Genomic DNA, 20,843 nt, shown 5'->3' with positions numbered 1-20,843 from the left:
GGGACATCTGTCCCCCTACAATCATCAAAGAATGCGCAGACGCTCTTACCCCCATCATTAAAGCTTTCTTTAATGTGTCCTTCTCCTCTGGTATCATACCACAAAGCCTGAAAGAAGCTTGGGTCCGCCCACTCATAAAAAAGCCCACCCTAGACCCTGCTTGTCCCAACAACTATCGTCCCATCACTACCGTTCCCTTCCTCCTCAAAATTCTGGACAAAGCTGCCCACATTCAAATCCAACAATACCTGGAAATCAACGACATCCTAAGCAGAAGACAATCAGGTTTCTAGAAAGGACATGGCACAGAAGCCGCCCTCTTAAATCTGAAGAAGCAAATCACCAAAATAATGGACAATGGCAAATCTGCTCTCCTCCTCCTACTCGATCTCTCCTCCGAGTTTGACCTTGTTGACCACGACATCCCCACCTCCCACCTGTCCAACGGATCCCACTTTTCACACAAAGCCTCCACATGGATAACCTCCTACCTAGAAGGAAGGGCTATGAAGGTGTACTCTGACCATGCCAACGCAGCCCCTACAACCATAAACTGTGGAGTCCCCCAGGGCTCTTGCACCGCACCCACCCTCTATAACCTGTTAACCAAACCGCTTTTTGACCTGTTGGACACACTCGGCATAGCATACACAAACTATGCAGACGACACCCAAGTCCTCCTCCCACTGGTGAATATGACTGTGACACAGAAGCTCTCCTCCAGATATATGCCACCATCCAAACCTGGATGGCTATCAATGGTCTCTGCTTAAATGGGGATAAAACGGAGATCATCATCCTTGGCCCTAAGGAAATCCTTGCCAATCTCAACACTAAATACATTCACTTCACCATCAACACACTAATATATCAGTTAAGACCCTTGGAGTCTACTTAGACTCCACTCTATCAAGGACAAGACAGGTTAGCGCCATCTCCTCAGCCTCTGCTCTCACCACTAAACTTATAACGGCCATAAAATCCTTTCTAAGCACTCAAAACTGCTTATCTATCGCCAGAGCCACAATAGGAGCTAGATTTGATTATTGCAATGCCCTTCTAGCAGACACCTCTACTAAAAACATCAATAGGCTCCAAATAGTGCAAAATAACGCGCTCTGCGCAGCCTTACATAAACCTAAAAGTGGCCATATTTCACAGGCCAGACGCGAAGCCCATTGGCTCCCAGTGAATGAAAGGATCAACTTCAAAATTCTCACCCTTACGCACAAATGCATCAATCTCTCTGCCCCAGCCTACCTATCAGAAACTATAGCCAATAACATCTTGGCCAGCCCCACAAGGAGCCACCACGCAAACCAACTCTGTGTACCGCCCATAAAAAGAGCCAACGCCGGAGGCATTGGTTTCCCCCACATAGCACCTAAGCTCTGGAACACCCTCACCAAAGCACTCAGAGCAGAACCTTCATTGCCCGCCTTTCGCAAATCTCTCAAAACCATGCTATTCATATAGCCCACACCGCTCCCCATCACCCTAGCTCTCTTCACCTGGTGATCTCGCAAGCTGCGCTGTATATGCCGTCCCTATGTACTATGGAACCCGTAAACTTACGTAATTGCTAATGTCAATGTAACCATTAAGCGTGCAATCTAATATAAATGCAAATGTTCAATGTAACCACTATGCCTTCCCTTGTAAGCAGCAATGTACATCTGTAACAATGCCACAATGCCCTCGGGCTGTTGTGCGCTTTAAAAATGTGAATACATACATACATAAATAAATAAATAAATAAATAAATAAGATGATCATAAAGGCTCACGAGGCAAGAAAGAGACCTAAGGGAAGTGCAAGGGAGGATGATCATGAACGGAATGATTACTTAGATAGCACAGCACATTTGGGGAATAACGTGGTATAAGCACATGAAAGTGGTGGGAAGGAGAACCTCAGAGGAGGAATGCTATGTATGTGCACTCCATGGGTAAATTGAAGATATTCATAGCCATTGAAATATATGTTTAGACAGCACATTGCCTATCACATATTGCACTCTGCCGAGCAAGAGGTCATTTCATGGGCCGAACAGCATATTTGGTATGGACAACAGAATGGTCAGCTCCAGATGAAGATGATTATGTTTAAGACACAAAGACAAGAACAAAAGCACACACTGGATATCATGTAGTAAGATGTGAACACCCGGGAGTGAATGGACCTGGAATCAGATGGGAAGTGAACCGAAGACTTGAAAGTCCAGGAAAATCTGAAGAAGAAATTTGAAGATGGAATGATAGAGGCCAAATGCAGATTTGGGGATCAGTACTTTCTCTAGATGGATGGGAGGAAGATGTGGTCATCTGCAGAGTGTGAGACAAAATCAATAGCGGTGAAAATATCAATACCAAAAACAATCTTGGAAGTAAGGTACCCATTGACAAAGCCATATATGCACTCACAACAATATGATAGCCATTTGAATGAAATCCCGGAAGAAGTGTGAAAACTGAGCAAAGGACGTCATGAGAAGCAGGGCTGATGCACCCAGAAGAGATGCAGAGGCAGGAGAAAATAAACATTCTATAAGGATCCAAGGAGGAGGTGTTACAGATGAGCAATATTTCGGGCTCGAGATGATGATGCTCATGCTACAGAAACGATGAAGAAAACATCAAGTCATTTGCATAGGAATGTATGGACTATGGATGATTCCCCAACGCACTTTAGCAGAGTTGGACCCAGTAAATAGAAAGACTTTTTTTCAGTGTGTCACAGTTAGAAATCAAAACTTGATAAAGGAGGTGAATTCGAGAAAGGCTTGGCTAGCCCAGCACCAGGATGTCGAGGCCACCGTGAGCCTGAATCTGCATGCAGTAATTACAAAACGTGTGAAAAGAATGTACTCCTGTCTGAGGCGAGGAGCAAGAACATTAAAGATGTCAGAAGTTCATCATTTAATAGTATTTCAAATACAGAAAAGCTCTGAAACATGGTCTGCAGTCACATGGTTGGATGAAAATAGATACTTGGTTGACCTGTATCAAAACCAAGAGACAAGTGTGCCTATACTCCCTTCTAATCTCAGGCACAGAGAACATTCCAAGGCCAATCATCAAAGGGCTAATTGACTGGCAGACTGCAAGAGTGATGACAGATGGCAGGCTAATTGGTGGAAAGCTATGGTCATGACCAGCCCACCAGCACCTGGATGCCAGCCTGCATGCTGCTAGCATGTGTGGAATAGTTACAGAGGGCTACAAGGGTGCCAACTAATTGTAGAGGGACACGTAATAAAGAGTCCTATATTTTGTGTAACCAGTGCGACATTGTGTATTTTAGGACATACATAATGACTTGCACTAGAGGAGGGCTTAGTTGCCACACCTGATGTTAGAGACCCAATTACTTTCCCAGACAAGTATGGAACATATACCTAGATGTTCCCTTTAAGCCAATCACTTTCACCAGTTGGTTTATGTTGTTTGTCACATAGACTGACGTCACTGATGACAAGTTTTTGCTATATTACCTGCTTTAATGCCATTGAAATTACTCTCTAGAGGAGAACCCAATGAGGAAGGCATATACTGAATTACAAAATTCAGGCCACAGACATCGGAGTGAGTGAAACTTTATTATCTCAACCAGCCCCTCAGACTGCATTTATCCAAAGAAAATACTTGCTGGAAGTCTTCGGCTCCTCTTCCTGCAAATAATGCCCTGGATTTACTTGAGCCCTCATTTCCTTATATATCTTTTTCTTTTTTTACTGTGTTACTTAATGAGTTAAAGTGCAAGTCTCATAAGCTTCAAGCTTATCCCTGTGGGGTGAAATATAGCGTGTGAAGGCCAGAAATAAAGAGGTCACAGTCATTTGTGAATGCTCACCGAAATAAAAGGCCAGCACAGAAATTATGATGTCACACAAGGCCTATTGAACCTAAATCACCAAGAAAAGAAAGTGGGCCTAAATCCAAACGTGCTAAGGTGGGCGCAATACATTTCAGGAAGGAAAAGAAAGACATGTGGCAATGATGTTTTGACTCAATCCATGGAGCGCTGCACTTTCACATCAAGAAACAGCAGTACATACAGTATCCTTAATGGAATACCAGATTGTGCTCCAAGCAGCTAAAGTGAAACGGAGTTCATTGCATGTAAAATAAATAAAAGAATGTCATTGTTGTTTTTCCCACATCGAAATTGACAGTATGCTAAGCGAAAATGCTCACAAGACTTTCAAAATTTGAACATGGTTTCAACATAAAACTGCCTTCTATGGGCAATCCTGAAGTGATACTTATGTATTTGAATACTGTGTGCCTTATAAGATGACATTTAAAATTACAATTGTGTGTGAGTTTAAAAGGCCATTTTGCTGTTGGGTACACGAACGGTCATTTCTCCCAACATGAAACTAACCTTGAGGCCCTTCCCTCTGCTGCCCTGGAGACACAGGCCTGGGTGTCAGCATCAATCAGAGACATTAATTAAATATATAGAAAGAAATGCATAGGCTTAGATCAAAAACACAGTGAAAAACCAGATAAGCCCATGCCTGTTCTTGCAGCTGGAGTGACATTGAGGTCACAATTCCCATAACATGTCTATTAAGAGTTGTTATCAGTGCCTCATATGCTTTGAAGGAAGAAGAGTATGCAAACACAGACCAGGCCAGGGTCAAGGTGAAATGATACTGGAGGGGCAAGGGGGGGGAGTGAAAGAGGGTGAAACTGCAGTTTGATTGAATGGGAGAAATACATTTTATTGCATGAAAAGGGCAGTGTGAATGTCACAATGGTCATTTCAGTATTTTTTTAAAGGTGACAGTTACCCCTTAAAATGATGTTGGTGTGATAAACACAACTAAAGTTATTAATGAAAATGTGATTTGGGACTTTCCTTGATTACGAGACATGTGAAAGTTGGTATGAGCGTGCAGGTAATATTTAACATGGAGACTGTACAGTGGCATAACTTTCACTGACTAAATTAAGAAAAACTATCTCTGCAAAGGAAAGGCGTGCTGATTTCAGAGTAGCCTTATCTGATTTGCCTTAAAATGTAGCTCTCAAAAATATGTTCATACATGTAAAGATTTCAAAATGTAGGGTTCTTGCCATGTTGAGAGATTTTTGAGTTCAAAACATGACCGAGCCTACCTGTGAAAGTGGGATGATGAAGCTTTCTCCTCCCACAGCTGTCCCAAATCACTCCCCCACCCCCTTGTCCTATTAGCACACCAGTGGGTAGTGAAAAACAGCCAATCCATTTTGCGAGAATCATGAAAAGGTAGTGACGCCATTTGCCTTATAAATAAACCACTTTGCATTACAACTGGAAATCTACCACTGATTCTGAGATCCAACCTGCTGCCAAAATCTGGCGAGAAACATCCCAGCAGAGAGGTCTAAACCTTGTTTGGAGACAGGAACCAGGAGACATAGAAGCTGATTGTGACCCCTTGGAGGATTCAGAGGAGATCCTTGACTGACCCCCTTGCTGTCCCAATGGTGCCCTGATGTTCCCTGATGCCCAGATCAAGGCCTCTCCTGGAAGAACTACCACAAAGCCATAGATTGTGCATGGCCTATATTTTTCCAGCATTCTGTTAGTTATTTCACCATATAAAAATATCCGGTTTGTCTGTATAGATCCCTACCCTATTTAATCAAAGTAAATAAATTAAGTCCCCTATAGTCATCACAGGATTGGTACTGTTGGCATTCAAAACCAACAATCTTTTCCCAGTGTGTTTTGCACCGGCATAGACATACAGATTGGCCAAAAGACATAACCAAGTGTAGTGCCTTTGCATAAGCATGGTGCAAAACAAAATACATTGCCCCTTTGTACCCATTGTGCTCTGACCAAAACCCAACGCCCTGCCTGATCTTTTTAGGTGTAGCAAGAAATGTCCCTATTTGCTTTTCTTTTTTTCATATTGCATCTGTGCTAAAATAAATAAAAAGAAAATGTTCCCACTGTGCTCTGACCAAAACCACAAAGCCCTGCCTGCTCTTGGTAGGTGTGGCAAAAAGAATTTCCCATTGCTTTTCTTTCTTTCATATTGTCTCTGCGATTCAAACCTCAAATCCGATTTTCCCATTGTGTTCCCACTCTCTGCCACTGGCCTTCCATTCAGAGGCGTTAAGTCTAATTGATGTTTGGAGGCTGAGAGTTGCAGGGAGAACAGTATTCTGACTCAAAAGAGCAATCACTATGTGTGTTGAATTGTTCTTTTTCTGTATTGGTGGGTGATTTAAAAGAAAATAATTGTGCTGTACATCTCTGTGTTGGTGCTTTACGGATGTCATTTTGCTCTTGTGTTGCCACAGCATTGGTGGCTAATGTTAATGTATTTGTGATATTTGGTTGAAATAAATTAATAAATATATATATATTTTGAATGCACACTGGACTGGTTCCTAGTCCATTGTGGCACCGGGTACTTCTTGGGGTTGGGTGCGAGACGGGTCAGAGGCCTTATCACAGTGAACCTTAACAAAAACGAAAAGTGCTTTATTGTGCGCCACATTCATTGTAGGGAAAGGAACTCCCTGAGTTGAGGGTGAGCGCTTAATAAACCGCAAAAAAACTGGGGGCTTGTGAGGCAGGATTGGTGGAGAGTTTTCACTTGTGACAGTGCAGTAACAGCAGACTATTCATTCAGGTGTAATTGCATTTCAGTGGATGGAAAGTTGTGTTGCATTGTGAAGGCACCATTCAGACCTGTACCGTGGGTTTCTGGGTGGTGTGTGTAGTTAAAAATATTAATTGATTGTCATTGTAAATACAAACTAAACAGAAACAGGTTTGAGATGTTTCCCTTGCATAGAGAGCATATTAGGTGCAGAACACATTTCAGAATGAGCAGCGTAGAAATCAATATGGCCAGGAAGAACCTTCTATCCAAATTGTTTATTAAATGGGTAGAACGAGGGCATGAAATGTGGCAATCTAGAATGCTGCAGGAGGTTACCTCTGTAAATGTTGATATGTGGCAGGATAATGGGCTGTTACATCAGACCTTGACAGACCTTTATATGAGACAGACCACCAGAGATGAGCAAATTAAAATGGTTCAGCTCACAGCATATATGTACATTCATATGATGATCATGGAAGAAAGATACCAGGAAAGAGTAGCCTCTGTGCAAAACCAATCTGAGCTTTTGGATCGAGCAGAGTGAGAATTGAAACAATTGGAGGAAAAAGCGCAACAGAGACAAAATTCAGAGCTAAAATTGGAAAACATTATTCAGCAGCTAAAAGATGAGTTAGTGACACAGCAGCAAGCAAATTTAGAGCGTGAGGCACAACTTTCTACACCGCAAGAGGAGTATCAAGAAGGTGTGGAAAATCTGAGAGAGAGTCAACAAAAATTACGTGAGCAAGTTGTGCACAATAGACCCTGTTTAGAGGACATTTGTGCATTTCAAACAAAGATTAAGCAACTGAAAGATGAGAATAGTCGGTTGATCATTAGGGAGGTCAATTCCCAGGCAGAATTCAATCAGGAGAACCAAAATCTAAATGCTCTGAAACGACAGGGAGAACACCTCAGGGAAGAGAATAACAAATTGTGTGAGGAGAAAGGTGTCCTGTGTCAGGCATCACAGTTAAGGACAGACATGGAGAAAAGTGAGTTGTGTTCCCAGGAAGTGACTGACACGATAGCGAATGAAAAATTGAGGGAACATGTGAGGCAAGTAGAGGTGGACTTAGAACAGGCCAAAAATGCACAAAGGGAGGAGAATAGTTTCCTGCAAAAGAAGAGGTCTGAGTATGCCCAGACAATACAAACCTCACAGAAGGAAAATGAGTCCCTTTGTGAGGAGAACAAGGGACTCGGTGACCAAGTAGTGGGACAAAACAAAGTAGTAGAATCTTCTCAAGCCCTGATATCAGAGCTGAAAACTCAGGCCTCTGTATATCACCAAGACACAGGGGCTGAGAAAAACAGATCAGAGAGATTGGAAAAGGAGATGGCCAAATACAAGCAGGCTCTGAGGCACCACGACCAGTTAGAGTATGGAAAGGCACCCTCCAATCACGGAGTGATGTCCACTTTACCAGGGATCTCAGGTCAACTCACCACATTATAAGCACATGGTGCGGCTAACTTTATGCTTGCCAGTTTTCAAGAACAGGGATACATGCGGCTTCTGGACTCAATTAGGCCTAGTCCAAATAAGGCAGAAGCCCAGTCCTTATCAGACATTGATGGGCATGCATCTCTACCCAGATTTAAAAATACCCTAGCAGATACTTCTGATGAGGAGGGCTCCTATGATGAGAAGATCAGGGAGTTAGATTGACAGAAACAAAAGTTAGAAAGGGACCACCTGGTCCACTTTGCAGGCAAAGAAGAAGCAGAGTCCAGGCATCAAAAGAGCATTTTAAAAACCTTCACAAATTCAGCGAGGTGGGAGGAATTCTCCACCATACCTGGAATAAGGGATGAAGATGAGTACTCCCCTGTGCGAAAAGGGGAGTCTAAGGGAAGTGACCCTGATAGCCCACAGTACGACAGGGGAGGAGAGACCAGACCCCGTCATTCTGAGAGGGATTCCCAGTCTCATAGAGGTCGGGGCGTCTAGAGGACAGGGAGTGGACCACCAATAGTAGCAGCTCTGAGTCAGAGGGTGAGTGGACACAGGTGCAGCGGAAAAGGCAGGCTGCCAAACAGAAGAGAGGTCTCGTAAAATACCTAATTCAGCAAATAAAATCCATCAAGAGCTTTATGACTCCCTACCACAAGAATGCCAAATACTCAGTATGGGAGCATCTAGAACTGTATGACTAAATGATGACATCATTTGGCATCAAAAATAATCAAAATTCCATGGAGTTCGTCAAATAGACATTCTCCCCAGAATACTCCAGCTTCTATGCAGGGCTGGAGGATCATGATCATCAAGTGTAGGACCCTGGATTGGGTGATAGAACAAGCCACCTGGATTTATGAAGTACAAAAGCCATCTGAGAACAAAAATAACCCCAAAACCCCCAAACCATCCAACACACCCGCTGCCGCAAAAGTGGCAGAGGTGAAAAATACCCCCATTTTGGACTTGGAAATGGGAGAACATACTCCTCCCACTAATAAGCAGAATAAGAGGCAGGGGAGACTCTCTGATCCAACACAATCGGGTGGTATCCAGGCAGGGCATCCGGCCAATGCCCCATCTGACCCTGTCACTTATATCAGCCCTAGATACAAGGGCAACAGACCCATCTTGGTGTATCTATGGACTCCACCGGCACAAGGGGAGGGTCCAATCAGGTAATTACTGCACCCCAGGAAACCTCCCTCAAAATTTCCCTCAGAACTTCCCTTAGGAAGGAAGAAATACTCCACCCCTCAACCTAAGTTTCTTTCCCAGATACCATTAAAACCCCAATTTCCAGAACAATAGTCCTCTCTCTCCCTGCTTTCAGGACAATAGATTCCCAAATCAGGGAGAAGGCAGACCAAGGATTGAGAGCCATCAGCAAAACTTTCAATACCCAAGCTACTCTGAGAGAAGGGACAGCTACCCTTTCCAGGAGCAGCAAATGTAAGAATCTAGACCCCCATACCAACCAGAAAGGATGTCTCAACTGGAGAGCCAGGTTCAACATTTGACACAAGATCTGGGTCGCATGTCGAGGGCTCAGCAGATCCCTCAAATGGAAATTGCTGCCGAGAATAGCTCAACCCCTGAGTATTGACAGGATAAAAACCCACAACAACTCACAGGTTCCAGAGGAGGGGGTCGGGAGGAAGGGAGATGCAAAGCCCTAGAGGAAACTTCCTTTCTCAGCAGAGAAAAACCCCTGGAAACCTCTAAACCTGAACAGAAATCTCTACCCCCGAAAAGCTCTAGCCTAGGGAACAGAGGGCAAGTAAAAGAAATCAAGGGAAAAAGAAAACCCACTTTGAGGATTTCCGCATTATACATTTTTGAAGGGCAAGAATCCCTGGAGGATTCAGGAAAGAAAATCTTCTCTTCCAGGGATGGAGGGATCCCTCCCAAGGAAAAATGTTTCACAAAAAACCCTGATTTAGACTGGGTAAGTATGGAGACTGACCCAGAGCAACACATTCTTCAACCTCAACAATGTCACACCGATGACCATGAAAGCAGTGAGGCATCATCCCCGAAACGGGTTAGGTTAACTGTCTCCAGGAAAAAAGGGACAGCTAAGAATCATCTGGGTGCAAAATGTCCTTTACAGATTCCCGAACTCTGACACAGAAAACTGTCCATGATGACACAGTGTCGGAGTTCAAGAGAAGAGATGGGAGATTGTATGCCTCTGTCAAGGTACGGGGTCAATGTGCATTATGAGAGCTTGTGGATACTGGATCCCAAGCCACCCTCCTGTCCAAAAAGACTTTTGACCAAATGAATAAAGGAAGGGGGGGGGGTGTCAATGAATCCCCATCACACCTCTTCCTGGACAACTCCAAAACGTTGATGGAAATTATATTTCCATCGAAGGGACTGTGGATCTGGAGATCAAAATTAGGCGACATAGAGCGAAACACCTGGTGACAGTCGTCACTCCAGAGGGCACACCTTGTCTACTGGGGAATTACCTCCTTCGGAGATTATCACCCATGATTGAATATGTGAATAAGGTCCTCTGGACTCAGTCCAACCGGCCAATCAAATTGAAACAAAGTACAAATTCTGTGAGTTTAAATGGCACATGCCACATGATTGAACAATGATCTGACCAAATACAATTTCACTTAAGGAACAATCAAGTCCCAGACATCACTGTCATCTCTGTAGAAGAACAAACTGGCGATGGGAACCATTCTCCATTTTTGAAAATTAACCTTCCTCCCAGTTTTGAGTGGCATTCCACACTGGAAGGAAATACTCTGAAATTGTATGCCAATCCACAATCTGAAGAAAAGCCAAATCCCATGATAAAAGATGATGAAAAACCTGCTCAAAGTTTGACCGACATCCAGAGAAAGGGTGAACAGCTGTTTTTCCCCATTCGGGTAGATGAGGGGGACGGGAGTCCTGTTCTCGCCAGAGTATTCCTGAATAATGGAAGAAGCTTCATCAGCGAAGCATTATTCAGGAAACTCCCAAAAGATCAGACCATTCCCAAATTTAAGTTTATTGATAAGTGGGAGATGGGCCTGGAAACTCCAAATCTCCTGCCTTCCAGGTGCACGCTAAAAATGGCGACAACAGCACAGAACATAATTGATGAGTTGTGAGAGATGTCCCCCCGCCTTTTATTTAAGCAGTGACATTCTCAATCAATTCACAATTAATTTGAACATAATTAATTATAAAGCCTGGTCTCCATGGGCTTTGACAAACCAGAGAAAGCATTTTGGTTAGCTCAATTGCTGCAATATGTGGTTGAAGTTTAAATAGAAGAAGAGGTCACCATCCCAGGAAAGGTATGACAATTCACAATTCCCCTAAAAATTAAGCGAGGACAGAACCTCACAAACAAGGATACTTATGTAAATTTGAATAATCACCTTCAACAGCAACCCTAGTTCACCTAGAACATGACACCATTCGAATATTGGTGGATAACAGCGACACTAGAAGAATCATTCTGGGCGCGGACACCTTTATTGGAATGGCGGTTGATGCCCAACATTATTCTACTGACTTAGGTAATGAGATCATAGGACCATTTCCAAATGACTGTTACAATTTTGACGACGATATCCCTATGCAAAATATTTTCACCCAGCAAGGGGGGCATTTCTTGGTGTACTCCTCCTGTCCTTATGGTGGGGAAGAGGTAACCTGTGACATCAAGAAGGATGAGGTGGTATTTCAAATCAACCATGACTACCTCCAATCCTTGAAACCTCATGTCCAGGCCAACACCATAACAAGAGATCTCTCCACCCAACAGGAGGATACTGCCAAAGTTGCCAAACCTGAGGTATTGTCAGGCTTTAAGCACATGGTTGAAGAATGAATCAATCTCGCTGATGCCTGTGAGACCGAGGAGCAAAAGCAGAAACTGAAACAGGTGTTTTTGGATTTTCAAGATATCTTTGCTGTGAATTCGTACAACTGTGGGTGCACAGAGATACATTCAACCTCCATACCTACGGACGCTGAGATGGCTCCCATATTTGTGAAGCAATACCGGTTGCCCCTCACATCTATGGAGTCACTCACAGAGATTATTAAAAACTTAGAATCCTGTGGGATAATTCATCCAGTCCACAGTACCTTTAACAACCCGGTACTGGGGATATTCAAACCCACTGGTCAATGGATACTTTGCACAGATCTCAGGGAGTTAAAAAAGCGGGTCCACATGTCAAGATAGCCTCCAAATCGATCAGGGACTGGCCCAGATCCAAGGGTCAAAGGTGTATACCGCCATTGACCTGACCAACGGTTACTGGACCCGTGAGTAGGGAAGACCAGTACAAGATTATCTTTACCTTTGGGGGGGCACCAATATGTGTGGACCCAAACCCCCTTTGGATACATAAACTCTGGCAATAAATGTAACATCTTCCTGCATAAGGCCATGCCAGACTTGTGGGGAAAGGGGAAACCTAGCCTATGTAGGTGATGTTTTAATCAAGAGATCAACTGTGGAGAAACACATAGCTGAAATACGCTATTTTCTGACCCAGTTGCAGAAAGTCAGAGCAAAACTGTCCTTTCAGAAGGCACAGTGGTGTAAGACCTGCGTGAACTTCTTAGGGCATGAAATCACACCTGAGGGTCTCAGTCCCCAGGTGAAAAATGTGGAAGCATTATTGAAATTAAAAGACCCTACTACTCTGCGAGAACTACAAAGTCATCTTGGACTCACTAATTATAGTAGACAGTTCATAGAAGACTATACAGAGGTCAAACAACCATTGGTCAATATTTTTAAGGCTGGGGTCAAGTGGGAGTGGGGTTCAGAACAATCTGAGGCAGTAAAGCAACTAAAGAGAAGCCTTTCCCGAGGACCTTGTTTGGCTTACCCCATAAAGAACAAGAACTTCTTCTTGGAGACAAAGTTCTCAAATATTTGCTTTACATATATAATATGGGTAATCTGTCTAGACTAGTTGAAGTTAATAGAGGTGTAAGACAAGGGTGTTTGGGGGCGCCTCTGTTCTTCAACTTGTTCCTGGCAGATATGGGCCATTTTCTAGAAACGTCTGCCTTGATAAGCCCAACACTAAATGGGAGGAAAATCTGCTGGTTGGCGTATGCGGATGACATAGTTCTCCTCGACAGAACACCAATTGGGCTACAACACCTACTTGACAAACTGAACGAATATGTAGGACTAAACAAATTGACAGTTAATCCATCTAAATCAAACATTTTGATTTTCAAACACTCATTGTCAAAAGTAAAATACATAAACTGGAACATGGGAGGAGAACGGATTAAAACAGTAGAAACCATAAAATATCTGGGATATAACATCTATGCCCATCCAGCAACATACAAAGTAGAAAATGAAGTGTTAGCTAAAATAACACAATTCACATCACAGATGATTAAGTTAAATTACAAATTTTGTAAGTTCTCCATTTTGCCTCTGGTAAAGTTCTATCTCGCCAAAGTGGTTCCAGTTGTTCTATACGGACTAGAAGCAAAACCGGATCTTTGGTTCATAAACTGGGACAACTACGAGGGTCGCCTCTGGAAAAGAGTTTTGGGTCTCCCAAATTGTGCATCCTTAAAAAGCCTAAGATTTGAACTAGGCCTAAAATCTCTAAACTGTATGGCCGACTGGAAGCTCATTTCACTGTTCAGGGAAATAACACTAAGCAAGGACTCGACGTTGTATGGAGACCTCAAACACGAAGCACTATTGAAAAAATCCACTATTCTCATTTCGCTGGAAAGGAAAACGTTGGAAATGCTAAAGAAACTGGATCTAAATGAAGAGACTCTGGCTTTAAATCCACTTAAAGTAAAATTCAGACTAGAAGAACGGGACTGGATTGAAACAGTGGAGAAAGTAAGAGAGGACCCAACTCAAAACATATTTTTGAAGGGAGAAAAGAAACTTGGATCTCTCTCATGTTATCTACTGAAATCTCCAAATAGAAAATTGCGTTCAGACTTCCTCAGAATGAGACTGAATCTCGTCCACTGTGGGGCTGTTCTGGTAAAACGTAATCAAGGGCAGATGGCAATAAAATTATGCTCAATCTGCTCAAACCCTGCCAAACAAACGTTAAAGCATATCCTAATGGATTGTGAAGGCACCTGGCCTCAGCGACTAAGATTCTTTAGAGATCTGGTACGGAGGGAGGAAGACATAGTTACAGACTTCCTCTGGGACAGAATTATCTCAGGAAAAAATGCTGCACTTACGTTTGCAGCAACCCAGGTGCTAATAGAAAGTGGTCTGACAATCTAACACAACGATCCAAAGGATAAATGTACCTAAGCATGGAATTTACAGGACTAGAAAAATTTGGCAGGGTTGGTGGACAGTAAGAAATTTTAACACAAGTTTTGTCTTTTTTTGTACTTAATGCAAATTGTTTTGTATTGTTTTCCCTTTTGTAAAGGCTTAAGCCAAAACAAATAAAAAAAATAAAAAAAATATATATAATACCACAAGCAAGACAAAGTCAAAAAAGTAATATTTGCTTTACATATATAATATGTATATAATACCACAAGCAAGACAAAGTCAAAAAAGTAATCTGGTACGCAAGCAAGACTTTGTCCTCTGTGGAAGAAAAATTCAATGATTGCAAAAAGGTGTGGGCGTTGAAGAATTACCGCCCATTTATCCAAGGGGAGCACATCATTGAAGAGACTCCTCACTGGCCATTGCAATTTCTCCAAAGTGACCGAATCTGAACATGGAACGTGAGTAATTCTAGAATTACTTCCCGGATTCTGTTCATGCAAGGCTTTCCTGTGGAGGTCAGATATGGCCAAAACAAGAAGAGTCCCCGAGAGCAAGGTTTGGCGGACTTGCATGACTGTTCTCATGGAAACTGTCTCAAGGACGAAAGTTTAAAGACCAAAGACAATATGGAGGCACACCTTACTTCCTCGCACATAGTCTATGAGGAAGACACGTGCCAGGGGATACACACAGTTTATGTGTATGGGTGCTCCTTCCATGTTGATAATCATGGGGAAAAATAACTAGTGGCTGCCTTTGCGAATGCCTCAGTGAATGATGTCCCAGAGCCCTCTGCTGTGTACAAAGTATGTCCCCAAAGTAGTCAAGTGGCAGATATGATGGCGTTACATCAAGCCATACTCATTGCCGTGAACACCAACTCAAAGAACTGGTCATAATCACGGATTCAGATTATGTCAGGAATGGGTTCGTGGAACACCTGATTAGATGGAAAAATCAAGGCATGCTATGTGCGAATAACAAACCGCTCAAGCATGGGAAATTAATCCAAGCGATTGATGATCTGGTTACCTCTAATGAGATGACCATCTATTGGAAAAACTTCAGAGGTTGCTCCAAAATAGAGGGACCAGACAAAAAAAAACTTGGTTGACCAGTTGGCCAAATACAGAGCCATCCATGGGGATCTTGTAGAAACCAATCCCTGTTCAGGGAAATCCAGGTCGCTGCTGTCACCAGGTCCCAAACATATGACCAAAATGAACTCTCAACTACCCAGTGGAGCAAAGAAACCCCAGATGTCGATTTGATTACGGCACAAAAAGAGGACCCAGATATTGGGAAATGTATCAACATATTGAAGACCCCGTGAATTTTCCTTTGACTGAATCCCATTATATCGGGAACTAGGATCTCCAGGTGTTGATGAAGTTTTCCAAAATGTTCCGAATCCAAGATGGTTTGTTGGTACGGAGATCCATATCTTGATGTGACCAGTGGGTGGTACCTACCTCATTCCAAAACCTGATGTTAAGTCAGCCCATGCCATGGCCACTGACGGTCATAGGGGGTTTCATACAACTTTAGAAGAGCAGACATGCTCTAAAGGAGATCTCTGGAACGAACCCAGGCCACAAGGAAACAGACAACCCACACTCTTCTTGCTTTTCTCTCTGTCTCATTGGAATCAAAGAGCCACAAGTGGGGATTTGTGGGGTGGAATATACCCCCTGAAGGGCAGAAATAAAGAGGCCAGAGTCATTTGTGAATGTTCACAGAAATAAAAGGCCAGCACAGAAAAGATGTCAGACATAAGGCCTATTGAACATAAATCACCAAGGAAACAAAGTGGGCCTAAATCCAAAAGTGCTAAAATGAGCTAATGCATTTCAGGAAGGAAAAGAAAGACACGTGGCAGTGATGTTTTCACTCAATCCATGGAAAGCTGCACTTACACATCAAGAAATAGCAGTGCATACAGTATGTTCAATGGAATACCAGATTGTGCTCCAAGCAGCCGAATTGAAACTGAGTTCATTGCATGTAAAATAAATAAAAGAATGTCATTTTCTTTTTTCCCTCATCCAAATTGACAGTATGCTAAGCAAAATGCTCATTACATTTTCAAAATTTGAACATAGTTTCTGCATATAAATACCTTCTATATATGGACAATCCTGAAGTGATACTTATGTATTTGGAAACTGTGTACCTTATAAGATGTCATTTAAAATTGCAATGGTGTGCGAGTTTAAAAGGCCATTTTGCTGCTCGGTACATGAACTGCCATTTCTCGCAAAATGAAACTAACCTCGAGGACCTTCCCTCTGCTGGCCTGGAGACACAGGCCTGGGTGTCAGCATCAATCAGAGCCATTAATTAAATATATAGAAAGAAATATATAGGCTTAGATCGAAAACACAGTGAAAACCAGATAAGCCTGTGTCTGTTCTTGCAGCAGGATTGACCTTGAGGTCACAATTCCCATAAAATGTCCATAAGTGTTGCTATCAGGGCCTCACATGCCTTGAAGGAAGAAGCAAATGTAAACACAGACCAGGCCCTGCTTAGTAACATGTCCAAGGAGAAATGAAACTGGAGGGGCAAGGCTGGGGGCCGGGGTGAATGAGGGTGAAACTGCAGTTGGATTAAATTGTAGAAATACATTTTACCGCATGAAAAGGGCAGCATGCATGCCACAACTGTCATTCCACGCTTTTATTAAAGGTGACAGTCATCCCCTTTCAATCATGATACAATGATTTTGGTGTGAAAACTAAAGTTATTAATGAAAATGTGATTTGGGTCCTCCCTTAATTCTGAGAATTGTGAAAGTTGGTATGAGCGTGCAAGTAATAATTAATATGAGGACTGTACAGTGGCATATGTTTCACTGATATGGCACCTGCGTAAAGGAAGAAAAACTATCTCTGCATAGGAAGGGTATGCTGATTTCAGACAAGCCATATCTGATTTGCCTTAAAATGTAGTTCTCAAAAATATATTGTTACATGTAGGGTACGTGCCATGTTGAGAGGTTTTTTAGCACAAAACATGATTAAGCCCACCTGTCAAAGTGGGATGATGATGTTTTCTCCTCCCACAGTTGTCCCAAATCACTCCCCCATCCCCTTGTCCTATTAGCACACAGGTGGGAGGTGGGTAGTGAAAAACAGCCAATCCCTTTTGCGAGAATCATGACAAAATGAGTGATGTCATTTGCCTTATAAATAAACCAGTTTGTATTAGAACTGGAAGTCTTCCACCATTTCTGAGGTCCAACCTGCTGCAGAAATCTGGTGAGAAACATCCCAGCAGAGATGTCTGATTGGAACACCTTGGAGGATTCAGAGGAAATCCTTGACTGACCCCCTTGCTATCGCAGCGGCACCCTGATATTCCCTGATGACAAGATCAAGGTCTCTCCTATAAGTAGAACTACCCCAAAGCCATAGATTGTGTAGGCCCTATATTTGTCCAGCATTGTTTTAGTTATTTCCCCACAGAAAAATATACTGTTCATCTGTGTAGATCCCTAGCATGTTTAATTAAATCAATTAATTCCCCTGTAGTGATCACAGGATTGGTATCATTGGCATTTGAAACCAGCAATCTTTTCCCAGTGAGTTTTGAACTGATATAGACAAAGATTTCCCAAATGAATGAACCCCAAATCAACGTGAGTGTGCAGGATGCAAAACGAAACTCTCCATTGAACCCGTTCATTTTAAATCACAAAGGGAAGCCTGGTAGTGTCTTTGCATATGCAAGGTGCAAAATGAAACTGCCCCTTTGTACCCATTGTGCTCTGACCAAAACCCCAAAGCCCTGCCTGTTCTTTTCAGGTGTGGCAAAACAAATTTCCCCATTTGCTTTTCTTTCTTTCACATTGCATCTGTGCTAAAAATCCAAAAACGATTTCCCCACTGTGTTTTGATCAAAACCACAAAGCCCTGCCTGTTCTTGATAGGTACTTTTATATTGTCTTTGTGATTAAATCCCCAAATCCGATTTTCCATTATGTTACCACTCTCTGCCACTGGCCTTCCGTTCTGAGGAGTTAAGTATAATTGATGTTTGGAGGGTGAAGGTTGCAGGGGAAACAGTATTCTGACTGTCTGTGCTGAATTGTTCTTTTTCTGTATTGGTAGGTGAATAGGAAATAATTGTGACTGAATATCTATATAATAGCTTTACGGAAGTCATTCTGTTCTTGTGTTGCGAAATAAATAAATATATATATATATATATATATATATATATATATATATATATATATATATATATATATACCACCCAAAAAGTGCTCTTCCTATGGAAACAGCAACTTAACCATAACTACATGACCACTACCGTGGCCATGTAATATATATATATATATATATATATATATATATATATATATATATATATATATATATATATATATATATATATATATATATATATATATATATATATATATATATATATATATATATATATATTCTTTTTTTTTTTTAAATGCACACTGGCCTGGTTCCTAGTCCATTGTGGCACTGGGTACTTGTTGGGGTTGGGTGTGAGATGGTTCGGAGGCCTTACCACAGTGAACCTTTACAAAAACTAAAAGTGCTTTTATGTGCTACACATTCATTGTAGGGAAAGTAACTCCCTGAATTGAGTGTGACCATTTGATAAACTGCAACATCCCAATGGCTTCCAGAGGACACAATGGAACCCTTCTTGTGGCAATGTGCTTGCATCACAGCACACATCTGCGGGTCAAGCAGGGTGTTAACAATAAGTGCCTTTAACGTATCTGCATGACTGCATCATATATTCAGAATGACCGACAGGAGTGAAGGATAATGATGCTCAATATACCTTTTCACAATGGCTGCTACAACTGGGATGTCCACCAATCCACAACTACCAGACTGCCAGAAATGAAGGCAACACTCCCTGCATGCCTCAGTATGAATAACTAGTGTCCTACCCAAAGGCATGCAGTGCCAGCAGAGCACCACCCCAAACCACGTGTTGGGGCGGTGCCTGCAAAAGTGGCTTGCTGCTTTCTGCAGTTGCTTGTGCCACTGGAAACAGTTTGGCCAGGCTGGATGAATGCAGGGTTTTTGCCATGCTGCACCTGATATTTGCTGCCATGCTATTACATGGTCCTGGTACTGGCAAGTACTCAGACCCTTTTCTTCTTCACCACCCTTGAGCAACTGGTCACTAATGGAGAGTGAGGGGGCAAGCAACTCATTCACCTGATAAGTGTTCCATTGGCACCAGCGAATGTGGTTCCTCATGGTTGTCCTCTTTAGGACACAACTCTTGCACACCGGTAGTTAAAAATCACGAGAGCCATGTTTTTCTGGATGGCGCCTTAAGCCCCTTTGTTTAAACAGGTCCCGGTCTTCTTTTTTGCCATTTCTTTTTGTAATGGTCCTTCTAGTGTTTGTCTCTGTGCGCTAAACCAGGTTTGGTCCCATTGTTTGTGTGCCTTTGGCAGGCTTCAGGACTGAAGACCGCCTCTGGCGTCCGATTGTCTGGGGTGGGCGATGAATTGAGGGAGGTGCCCGAAACTCCCTGTGCTTAGTCTCCTACGAGACCCAAATGCACTCTGACCTGATTGGCTGGCTGACTGTCCGGCAAGGACAGCCACCCTGCTGGGTGAGTGACAGCTAGGCTGGAATGAAAGGGAGAAAACTGTTTAAAAGGCAAGTATCCTGGACTGGAAAGCAGAGTCGACCACTGGAACCAAAGAACCAAAGAAGAGCTGGAGGAGGATGGCTGCTGCAACTCCTGGACCATTGGTTTGCCTGGTGAAGCCCTGCTGCAGGACCGAATTGCCAAGTTCATCTCGACAGAAAAGCACCTTCAAGGACGATTTCTTCCTTTGAGTTGATGGGACCAATCAACTTGTAAGCCACCTGGATACCATTCTCAAGGCTGGTTAGGATTAACCAGCGAGAGGGATACCAGCCTGTGTGCTTGAATCTACAGCTACTGGAACTGAAGTGACTCCATCTTGTTTGCTTTTTCCACAATCCTGTGTAGTGCAGGAGTCCCTCGACGTCCTCCCTCTTGTCCCCACGATTGAGGCTCAGGAACAGTGAGACCTGCAGGAACTGCCAGGAACCAAAGACTTCAGCTGCATTTGTTTTTTCATACTAAGGTACTGTGCCAACCCGATTGAGAGAACGCCACTCTCGCGGTGGAAGTTGGTGAAACTTTCCCAACTTGCAGGCCTAATCAGGTTGTGACCCCACAAGTGATTCTTTTTCGCCTAAACTACTTCTGAGAACTTTTGCAAAGACTTTAACATTTGATACCAGAACTGCTCGTTCCTATCCAGAACACTAGTCCATGGCCTGGCCTATTGACTTGAATTGAACTCCTCTGGTAAACTGAAACTATTTACACTGTTTAATACGTATATGTGATCTATTCTACTTACTTTTGTCCCTTTTGCGCACTTCTAAGTAACTGAACTGCCATTTTGCTCCTATTTCAGGGGAGCTCAAACTGTCTCAAAATCTTAGAGTTTTGTATTG

Source organism: Ambystoma mexicanum, chromosome 1p, assembly GCF_040938575.1.
Source record: "Ambystoma mexicanum isolate Mex_15411 chromosome 1p, UKY_AmexF1_1, whole genome shotgun sequence".
NCBI lineage: Eukaryota > Metazoa > Chordata > Amphibia > Caudata > Ambystomatidae > Ambystoma > Ambystoma mexicanum.
This window is presented reverse-complemented; position numbering follows the sequence as displayed.